Source organism: Hyla sarda, chromosome 3 (assembly GCF_029499605.1).
Source record: "Hyla sarda isolate aHylSar1 chromosome 3, aHylSar1.hap1, whole genome shotgun sequence".
Classification (NCBI taxonomy): Eukaryota; Metazoa; Chordata; class Amphibia; order Anura; family Hylidae; genus Hyla; species Hyla sarda.
The window spans coordinates 161,943,908-161,955,956 of record NC_079191.1 but is presented as its reverse complement, the minus strand read 5'-3'; positions in this window follow the sequence as shown (position 1 = coordinate 161,955,956).

The following is a 12,049-nucleotide window of genomic DNA, read 5'->3' as shown; positions in this document are numbered from 1 at the left end:
ATTGTGCCATCATGTGATCTCCTTGTTATATTGATTTTGTGGTCATACAGTATTTTTTCAAAGTAAAGACTTCGGGCCCCCTGGACACCCAGTCATGAGCATCGGGGAGGTGGTGAGAGGCAAGGGCTAGAACAGGTGATAGCTTGCCTCGCGGCGGACCGCCAGCTCATATTTAAGATACAAGTACAAGCTTTTCATTGTTTACACTGCAGCAATTATACACTATTGGAGCTGGAATTACTGCAGCTGCTGGCACCAGACTTGAACTCCAATGGGTCCTCAAAAAATGATTTAAAGTTTGCTCATTCCAATTACCAGACTCTGTCATTGTGCCGCCATGTGATCTCCTTATGCTGCTGCCACCTCCAGGCTCTGTAATTGTGCCGCTCTGCGGCCTACATAGGCGGCAGCCACCTCAAGGCTTTGTCATTGTGCCGCCATGTGATCTCCTCATGCTGCTTCCACATTTAGGCTCTGTCATTGTTCCGCTCTGTGGCCTACATAGACTGCTGCCACCTCCAGGCTGTGTTATTCTGCCGCATTATGGTCTCCTTATGCTGCTGCTACCTCCAGGCTGTGTCATTTTGCCACCATATGGTTTCCTCATTCTTCTGCCACCTCCAGGAGGTGTAATTGTGCTGCCATATCGTCTCCCCATGCTGCTGCTACCTCCAGGCTGTGTCATTGTGCCACCATATGGTTTCCTCATGCTTCTGCCACATCCAGGAGGTGTAACTGTGCTGCCATATGGTCTCCCCATGCTGCTGCCACCTCCAGGCTCTGTGATTGTGCCACTCTATGGTTTTGTCATGGTGCTGCCACCTCCAGGCTCTGTCACTGTACCGCCATGTGATTTATTTGTTATATTGATTTTGTGGTAATACGGTATTTTTTAAAAGTAAACATTTCAAGCCCCCGGGTCACTCATGAGCATCAAGGGGGTGCTAAGAGGCAGGGGCTGGAACAGGTGGTAGCTTGCCTCGCAGTGGACCGCCAGCTCGATTTTAAGATACAAGTATGAGCTTTTTCATAGTTCACACTGTAGCAATTATACACTATTAGAGCTGTAATTACCACGGCTGCTGGCACCAGATTTGCACTCCAATGGGTCCTCAAAAATGGATTTAAAGTTTGCGCATTCCAATTAACAGGCTCTGTCATTGTGCCGCCATGTGATCTCATGCTGCTGGCACATTAAACTTGTTAATCTCTTCAAAATCTTTAATTGACATCTCTTCAATTCAATCTCTTCAATTGTGACGCCATATGGTCTCCCGACCCTGCTGCCACCTCCAGACTCTGTCATTGTGCCGCTCAGCGTCAGTGATTCTAATAGCGACGCCTGTAATATGCATGTCATACTGAATAATAGTATTATTTCACTATCCCAGCACACTCCCTATGCATGTTATGGCAAGACAAAGTGTTCTACACCCCTGTGGAGGCTCTATGTAGCCCGGAAATAGCCGTTTCTAATAGAAATATGCCACAAATAAATTCGGAACAAACCAAACTTTTTTTGGAAAATTCGAAATTAGAATTTTTGAAAAATTTGCCCATCTCTAGTTATGAACTTGCTAAGAACATTCAGAGTGGTTTTACTTACTACTAATGTGTCATTCTTTGACAAGTAAAAAGGACAATTAAAAATGACGTAAATTCCTCTGGAATGTTATGTGCCAGGGATTCTAATTAACATTCTGTCTACACTAGACTTGGACAATATGGCTCACCCTTTATACAAAGTAAGAAAATTGTGTAGCTCACCTAGGATATAAGATGTAGTACTCGAGGTTAACGGTGTTGCCTTCACCCTAAAAGGCCTAAAGCTATGTAGTATTGTAGATATGTAATTACCAGTCCTCTAAAGTACTAAAAGTAAGATTATAGAATATGAAAGCATAGAAAATATAGAAAAAAAGGTTTAGGAGATGATGATATAAGTATAAATGTTTATTATATGTAATCTGCCTTCACCTCAGCAGGGCCCTTGCAAAAGGTGAACGGCAATCTAAAAATACTTTGTAAATTGTGGCAGTAAAATTGTATCATTAAAATAAGACAATATATTAAAATGTAAAAAATATGCTTGTTGCACTTAATCCGTTGGTGATATAGTTCGTATATGTAAGAATTGAAATTGTCCGTAGGTGATATAGGTGCACTTATTACATTTGGTTCAAGATTATTTGCAGAAACAGTTCTTGCAAAAACAGTTCTTTAACTTATATGAATAAGTCTTAGTATTAGAAGAGCGCTGTATTGATTATCGGTGCACAGCACCACTCACCACCCGCAGGATACACTTGTGTTCGGGGCTAGTACGGCTGTCACGGCTTGGTCCTGCGCTGTCAGCGGCCGCGTCCTGGGTTGTAGCAGGTGCCCGTCTGTGTGGGGGGTGAGTGGCACTCCGGCAGTCTGTGGGTCCCAAACTGGCACGGCAGGCGTCTGGCCTTTAGCAGTTATGTCCGGGGCTCACGCAGAGAAGCCGGGGCTGTGGATGGTGGATGCAGCTGGATCGGAGAAGGTGTTCCTCGTGTCTGACCTAGGCGCTATGCGCGCGCGTGTTGCGGTGGTCTCCAAACGAGGGGCATCCAGCAGTTTCAAATAGCAATATGAAAATTTTGGATTATTGTGCAAACTGCATAGAATATTGCATAATATTATAACCAAGTGCACCTATATCACCTACGGACAATTTCAATTCTTACATATACGAACTATATCACCAACTGATTAAGTGCAACAAGCATATTTTTTACATTTTAATATATTGTCTTATTTTAATGATACAATTTTACTGCCACAATTTACAAAGTATTTTTAGATTGCCGTTCACCTTTTGCAAGGGCCCTGCTGAGGTGAAGGCAGATTACATATAAGAAACATTTATACTTATATCATCATCTCCTAAACCTTTTTTTCTATATTTTCTATGCTTTCATATTCTATAATCTTACTTTTAGTACTTTAGAGGACTGGTAATTACATATCACCCTTTATACAGTAACCCCCCGACATGCGATGGCCCCGACATATGATCAAATCGACATACGATGGCGTCTCAGAGGCCATCGCATGTCGATGTCAGCATCAACATACGATGCTTTTATATGTCGGTGCGATCACATTAACTGCTATCTGACAGCGCAAAATGCTTAAGCTGCTGTCGGATAGCAGTTTAAGCATCCCGGACAGGTTCACTTACCTATCCCCGCTGCTCCAGGTCCACTTCACGATCCTCCGGCGTCTTCTGCATCTTCTCCGGGGTCCGGGCCTCGCTTTCCAGCATCGTTATTACGTTGCTGTGCATGCCGTCCCGGCGCACCAACGTAATAACGTCACCAGAAAGCGAGGCCCGGACACCAGAGTAGATGCAGAAGAAGCAGGAGGATCCCGAAGAAGATGCTGGAACAGCGGGACAGCATCGGGAGCCCCTGGGACAGTATCAGGAGCGGTGAGGACGCGGTCCGGAGCGGCAGGGACAGGTGAGTATTAAAGGGGTTCTCCGGTGCTTAGACATCTTATCCCCTATCCAAAGGATGGGGTATAAGATGCCTGATCGCGGGAGCCCCGCCACTGGGGACCCCCGGGATCTTGCACGTGGCACCACATTTGTAATCAGTCCCCTGAGCGTGTTCGCTTCGGGTCTGATTACCGGCGACTACAGGGCGGGCGGCGTGTGACGCCATGCCTCCGTCCCCTGTGTGACGTCACGCTCCGCCCCTCAATGCAAGTCTGTGAGAGGGGGTGTGACAGCTATCACGCCCCCTCCCGTAGGCTTGCATTGAGGGGCGGAGCGTGACGTCACATGGGGCGGAGGCGTGACGTCACACGCCGCCCGCCCTGTAGTCACCGGTAATCAGATCTTGCACGTGGCACCCTGTTTCTAATCAGTCCCCTGAGCGTGTTCGCTCCGGGGACTGGTTATAAACAGGGTGCCACGTGCAAGATCACGGGAGTCCCCAGCGGCAGGACTCCCGCGATCAGGCATCTTATCCCCTATCCTTTGGATAGGGGATAAGATGTCTAAGCACCAGAGTACCCCTTTAAATGCACTTTTTACATTGCACAAATCCCTCAACATACGATGGATTCGACAAACGATGGGTCGTTTGGAACGAATTACCATCGTATGTTGAGGGACCACTGTACTCTATGGGGGAGATTTATCAAAACCTGTCTAGGGGAAAAGTTGCTGAGTTGCCCATAGCAACCAATCAGATTGATTCTCTCAATTTTGAAAAAAAAAATGAAAGAAGTGATCTGAATGGTTGCTATGGGCAACTCAGCAACTTTTCCTCTGGACAGGTTTTGATAAATCTCCCCCTATGTCTGCAATTTTTAAAAGTTTAATAAGGACACACAGCCAAAGATTTTAGGGCCTGAAAGTAGTTTGTAGTTCATACAGCATAATTTCCGTGTCAGATGTTTCTGTTGCTTCAAGTTTAAAATACTGTTGTCCGCCAAAAAATAGACATGTCTATTATTTCTGTGGAGTATTGACAGAAATGCATTGCCGTCTATAAGACGGCGGATTTTAGAGCGGTCCTATCGCCGACATGTTCTGCAGGTGCTATGCTGTCCATGGAATGGTCACATGGGGATTTTCTGTGTGGACATTCCACCATTATAAAATTGCCTAACATTACCACAAGGGCCATCTTCCTGGCCATATAGTCTTTGGCAGGATGTCTTTGCTGGGAGTTACACTTTGTCAACTGCAGAAACAATGTTAAGAGTAGAAAGTGTGAGTCATATTGTCTAAGTCTAGTATAGACAAAATGCTAATGAGAAACCCTTGCAGATAACATTACAGAGGAATTTATATTATCTTTACTAGTCAAAGAATGACAAATAAGTAGTGATTAAAACCACTCTGAATGTTCTTAGCAAGGTCATATCCCATTTGTATAAAAAAGAGGAGCATAATGGCATGATAAATCCATCTATATATATGAAACTCAATGGGTGTGTGTGTGTTCCAGCATCACATTCAAACAGCTAAGGATATTAACATGAAACTTGGCACACATGTTACTAATATGTCAAGAACAAACATAGGATAGGTGATTTAACCCTTACCCACCCCCATTTGCGAGGGTCAGGGTTTCTATTTAAAGACCCATACAAATCTATGGGAAATATGTGTTATTGCATAACTTCTAAACACCTGGAGATATTTCGATAATACTTGGTCACATGTTACATATATGTCTAAAATATAGGATAGGTAATTCAACCCTAACCTACCCTCATTTTGCGAGGGTCACGAATTTATGTTTAAAATCCAAAATAAATCTTTGGGAAATGTATGTTCCGGCATTACTTCCGTACAGCTGGAGATATTTCAATAATACTTGGTCACGTGTTACTTATATGTCAAATAAAAATATATAATAGTTAAATTAACCCCTAACCTACTCCCATATGTAAAGGATTGGGTTTTTGTTTGAAGTCCTCTGCAAGTATATGGAACTTCTGGTACCTTACTCCACAATCTCCGCTCTGCATCTCCTGCTGAATGTGTCAGTCACTGGCAAGCCACACTCTCCCCACATGCCATACCCCATCTTGCAAATACACGCCCACCCTTTCAGCCACACACCTTTTATTTTCAGCTTACAATATCTGTACCAAATGAGGACAGGACATGAGGGTAAGAAATGAGGATTAGATATGAGGACAGGATATTGGGGAAGGATATGAGGTCAGGATATGATGTCGGGATATGAGCTCAGATATGATATCAGGATATGAGGTCGGGATCTGAGGACGGACTATGAGGTCGGGATATGAGGTTGGGATATGAGGACGGGATATGGGGGTGGGATATAGGGATGGGATTTTGGGATGGCATATGAGAATTATATATGGGGATGGGACATAAGGACGGGATATGAGGTCGAGATATGAGGACAAAATATAAGGACAGCATATAAGGTCGGAATATGAGGAGGGAATTTGGGGTCAGGATATGAGGAGGGGATATGGGTTCAGGATTTAACCCCTTAACCCCTTAAGGACGCAGCCCATTTTCACCTCTAGGACGAAGCCCTTTTTTGCAAATCTGACCACTGTCAGTTTAAACATTAATAACTCTGGAATGCTTTTACTTATCATTCTGATTCTGAGATAGTTTTTTTCGTGACATATTGTACATATTGTACTTTAACATAGTGGTAAATTTTTGTGGTAAATAAAAAATGTTCACAAAATTTTCAAACTCACTATTTTTCAGGGACCAGTTCAGGCTTGAAGTGGATTTGAAGGGTCTTCATATTAGAAAAACCCCACAAATGACCCCATTATAAAAACTGCACCCCCCAAAGTATTCAAAATGACATTCAGTAAGTGTTTTAACCCTTTAGGTGTTTCACAGGAAAAGCAGCAAAGTGAAGGAGAAAATCTTCATTTTTTACACTCACATGTTCTTGTAGACCCAATTTTTGAATTTTTACAAGGGGTAAAAGGAGAAAATTTATACTTGTATGTGTAAACCAATTTCTCTCGAGTAAGCACATACCTCATATGTCTATGGAAAGTGTTCGGCGGGCGCAGTAGAGGGCTCAGAAGCGAAGGAGCGACAAGGGGATTTTGGAGAGTATGTTTTTCTGAAATGGTTTTTGGGGGGCATGTCGCACTTAGGAAGCCCCTATGGTGCCAGGACAGCAAAAAAAAACACACATGGCATACTATTTTGGAAACTAGACCCCTTGAGGAACATAACAAGGAATAAACTGAGCCTTAATACCCCACAGGTGTTTCATGACTTTTGCATATGTAAAAAGAAAAAAAAATGTTTCACTAAAGTGTTGGTTTTCCCCCAAATTTCACATTTTTTAAAGGGTTAATAGCAGAAAAGACCCCCCAAAATGAGTAACCCCATCTCTTCTGAGTAGGGTGGTACCCCATAAGTGGACCTGAAGTGCACTGCGGATGATCTATAATGATCAGAAGAGAAGGAGTCATATTTGGCTTTTTGAGAGCAAATTTTGCTCGGGGGGCATGTTGAATTTAGGAAGCCCCTATGGTGCCAGGACAGCAAAAAAAAAAAACACATGGCATACTATTTTGGAAACTAGACCCCTTGAGAAAAGTAAAAAGGGATAAAGTGAGCCTTAATACCCCACAGGTGTTTCACGACTTTTGCATATGTAAAAAGAAAATAAAATGTTTCACTAAAATGTGGGTTTCCCCCCAAATGTCCCATTTTTGCAAGGGTTAATAGCAGAAAAGACCCCCCAAAATTTGTAACCCCATATCTGAGTATGGAGGTACCACATAAGTGGACCTGAAGTGCATTGCGGGCAAACTACAATGCTCAGAAGAGAAGGCGTCATATTTGGCTTTTTGAGAGCCAATTTTGCTCGGGGGGCATGTTTCCCTATGGTGCCAGGAAAGCAAAAAAAAAAAAAAACACATGGCATACCATTTTGGAAACTAAACCCCTTGAGGAACGTAACAAGGGGTACAGTGAGCATTTACTCCCCACTGGTGTCTGACAGATCTTTGGAACAGTGGGCTGTGGAAAATTTTTCATTTTCACGGACCACTGTTCCAAAGATCCGTCAGACACCTGTGCTGTGTAAATTCTCACTGTACCCCTCATTACATTTCCATGAGGGGTGTAGTTTCCAAAATGGGGTCACACGTGGGTGTGTTTTTTTTTTTTTTTGCGTTTGTTTTGCAACATGCTGGTGTAGACCCCAACTGTTCCTTTTCATAAGGGGTAAAAGGAGAAAAAGTCCCCCAAAATTTGTTAGGCAATTTCTCCCAAGTACGGCGATACCCCATATGTGACCCTATATGTGTATTCCTTGAAATACAACAGGGCTCCAAAGTGAGAGCGCCATGCGCATTTGAGGCCTGAATTAGGGACTTGCATAGGGGTGGACATAGGGGTATTCTATGCCATTGATTCCCAAACAGGGTGCCTCCAGCTGTTCTGAAACTCCCAGCATGCTTGGACAGTCAATTACTGTCCAGAAATGCTGGGAGTTTTTGTTTTGCAACAGCTGGAGGCTCCATCTTAGAAACACTGTCGTACAATACGTTTTTCCTTTTTATTGGGGAAGGGGGGTGGTAGGGGGGGCAGTGTACGTGTGTATATGTAGTGTTTTACTCTTTATTTTATGTTAGTGTAGTGTTTTTATGTTACATTCACACTGGTGGCAGATTACACTGAGTCTCCCGCTAGGAGTTTGAGCTGCGGTGGAAAATTTGCCGCAGCTCAAACTTGAAGCGGGAACTCACTGTAATCTGCCACCAGTGTGAATGTAGCCTGTACATTCACATGGAAGGGGGGGGGGGGTCAAAACTACAACTCCCAGCATGCACTGACAAACCATGCATGCTGGGAGTTATAGTTTTGCAACAGCTGGAGGCACACTGGTTGGAAAACCTTGAGTTAGGTTCTATGACCTAACTCAGTATTTTCCAACCAGTGTGCCTCCAGCTGTTGCAAAACTACAACTCTCAGCATGTACTGATTGCGGAAGGGCATGCTGGGAGATGTAGTTATGCAACGGTTGGAGGCACGCAAGTACAACTCCCAGCATGCCAAGACAGCCTTATGCTGTTCCTGAATGCTGGGAGTTTTAGTTTTGCAAGATTCAGAGGGGTTCAGGTTGTAAATCACTGTCCAGTGGTCTCTAAACTGTGACCCTTCAGATGTTGCAAAACTACAACTCACAGCATGCCCAGACAGCAAACTGCCTGGGCATGTTGCTAGGCAACAACTCATGTGGCAGGACCCGGATGAGTTGCTGCTGCCGCCGCCGCACGTGAGGGATCCCCACATGGAGGATCGCGCTCCGGGATCCGGGATCCAGGTAAGGGACCTTCTGCGCCTCCCCCTGGACAGTTCCCCTGTTTTGCCCGGACACCGATAGGTGGGCAAAGCGGGGGAACCGAACTTTAACCCCCCTCCCCCAGTCTGCTATCGGTCGGTCGCTCGGCCGACCAATAGCAGGGATAGGAGGGATGGCACCCCTGCCACCATACTCCTATCCCTTCAGAGGGATCGAGGGTGTCTCGGACACCCCCGATCCCTCTTATTTTCCAGGTCACCAGTGACCTGTATGACCCGGAATCGCGCAGATCGCAGGTCTGAATTGACCTGCGATTTGCGCCCATCACGGTCATGGGGGGGGGGTCTCAGGACCCCCCTCGGCGATGTGTCGGGATGCCTGCTGTTAGATAACAGCAGTCATCCCGGCCCAATCACCGCTACAGCGGCGACACTTCGCGGCGCCCTACATGTATGTCGCTCGTCGTGAAGGGGTTAAGGACCGAGGGTTTTTCCGTTTTTGCATTTTCGTTTTTTCCTTTGCCTTTAAAAAATCATAACTCTTTCAATTTTGCACCTAAAAATCCATATTATTGCTTATTTTTCGCGCCACCAATTCTACTTTGCAATGACATCAGTCATTATGCCCAAAAATGTACGGCAAATTGGAAAAAAATCATTGTAAGACAAAATTGAAAAAAAAAAGCTGTTTTGTAAATTTTGGGGGCTTCCGTTTCTACGTAGTACATTTTTCCGTAAACATGACATCTTATCTTTATTCTGTAGGTCCATACGATTAAAATGATATCCTACTTATATAGGTTTAATTTTGTCTTACTTCTGGAAAAAATCATAACTACATGCAGGAAAATTAATACGTTTAAAATTGTCATCTTCTGACCCCTATAACTTTTTATTTTTCCGAGTATGGGGCAGCATGAGGGCTCATTTTTTGCGCCGTGATCTTCAGTTTTTAGTGGTACAATTTTTGCATTGATAGGACTTATTGATCGCTTTTTATTCATTTTTTTCATGATATAAAAATGACCAAAAATGCACTATTTTTGGACTTTGGAATTTTTTTGCGCGTACGCCATTGACCATTGAAGGGTTAAATGATCTTTATTCACTTTTTTTTTTTTGCAGTGTTATAGCTCCCATAGGGACCTATAACACTGCACACACTGATCTATTACATTGATCACTGGTTTCTCTAGGAAACCAGTGATCGATGATTCTGCCGCTTGACTGCTCATGCCTGGATCTCACTGAGCAGTCATTCGGCGATCGGACAGCGAGAAGGCAGGTAGGGATCCTCCAGCTGTCCTGTAAGCTGTTCGGGATGCTGCGATTTCGCTCCCTGAGCTAACCGGCATGCTTTCACTTTCACTTTAGATGTGGCGGTCAACTTTGAACGCTGCGTCTAAAGGGTTAATAGCGCGCGGCACCGCGATCAATGAATTAGCCACGGGTCCCGGCCGTTGTTAGAGGCCAGGCCCGACCCCCTACGACGTGGGACCACGCCGTGGCCCTGCGTTATAGATCGGGAGCAGAATCATGACGTACCGGTTTTTAGTGGTACAATTTTTGCATTGATAGGACTTATTGATCGCTTTTTATTCATTTTTTTCATGATATAAAAATGACCAAAAATGCACTATTTTTGGACTTTGGAATTTTTTTGCGCGTACGCCATTGACCGTGCGGTTTAATTAATGATATATTTTTATAATTCTGACATTTACGCACACAGTGATACCATATATGTTTATTTTTATTTACACAGTTTTTTTTTATGGGAAAAGGGGGGTGATTAAAATTTTTAATAGGGAAGGGTTAAATGATCTTTATTCACTTTTTTTTTTTTTGCAGTGTTATAGCTCCCATAGGGACCTATAACACTGCACACACTGATCTATTACATTGATCACTGGTTTCTCTAGGAAACCAGTGATCGATGATTCTGCCGCTTGACTGCTCATGCCTGGATCTCACTGAGCAGTCATTCGGCGATCGGACAGCGAGAAGGCAGGTAGGGATCCTCCAGCTGTCCTGTAAGCTGTTCGGGATGCTGCGATTTCGCTCCCTGAGCTAACCGGCATGCTTTCACTTTCACTTTAGATGTGGCGGTCAACTTTGAACGCTGCGTCTAAAGGGTTAATAGCGCGCGGCACCGCGATCAATGAATTAGCCACGGGTCCCGGCCGTTGTTAGAGGCCAGGCCCGACCCCCTACAACGCGGGACCACGCCGTGGCCCTGCGTTATATATCGGGAGCAGAATCATGACGTACCGGTACGTCATGGGTCCTTAAGGAGTTAAGGACAGTATATGAGGACAAAAGTGTGGTAGCCTGGGGTTGTAGGGTATATGGGCGTGTAGCTGTGTGGTTACTAAAGGGTGCTTGCTTAACCCTTTCTATTTGTGATGCCAGGGTGAGGGCTATTCTCTGTATGCTTGTCCTACCACCACCCATCCCAAGAGCGATAGGGAGATAGGAAATAATTGATTGTCCACAACCAGAGGTTTGCAGAACTTGACGGAACTTTTACTGAAGATTTTATGCAATAATGAGCAGAAACAGTCCATATAACAAAGTCTATTCGAATTTGTCAAGTGGTTGGAACCTTGTGAGTCTATTGAGCTTAGGAATGTAATTGTTGCGGTGATCCACTGGATTTAGGGATTTAGATTCGGTCCAGTAATCATGCTAGCTTTAGCGTTGATTGAGATTTTAACTCACGGTTTAGTTTCAGGCTGAGGCCAGCAGGCTTCTGGCCTAGCTTGTCTTTGTAAGTTGCGCCCATCTCTTTGCTAAACACCGATGTTAAGATTTATGCTAAGGTGCTGGCACTGAGATTACAGAGTGTGATAGGGGACTTAGTGCACAGAGACCAATGCGGCTTTATGCCGAATAGAATGGCCTGTCATAACATCTTCAGAGTAATGGCCAATATAGAATTGGGGGGTCTTGGGGGGGAGGGCTCCCACTCCATCCTGTCTTTGGACGCATCTAGGGCGTTCAACAGGGTGGAGTGGGAGTTCTTGTGGCAGACTCTGGGGCGCTTCGGTTTTGTGGGTAGGCTGGTGGAGATGATTCGTCTATTGTACTCGGAGCCGGTAGCCAGGATCTCGGTGGAAGGTATTCTATTGGAGAAATTTGGTCTGTCAAGGGGAACAAGGCAGGGTTGTGCTCTCTCTCCCTTGCTCTTCGCCTTAAGTATAGAGCCATTAGCAATTAAAATAAGAGCGGAGGAGG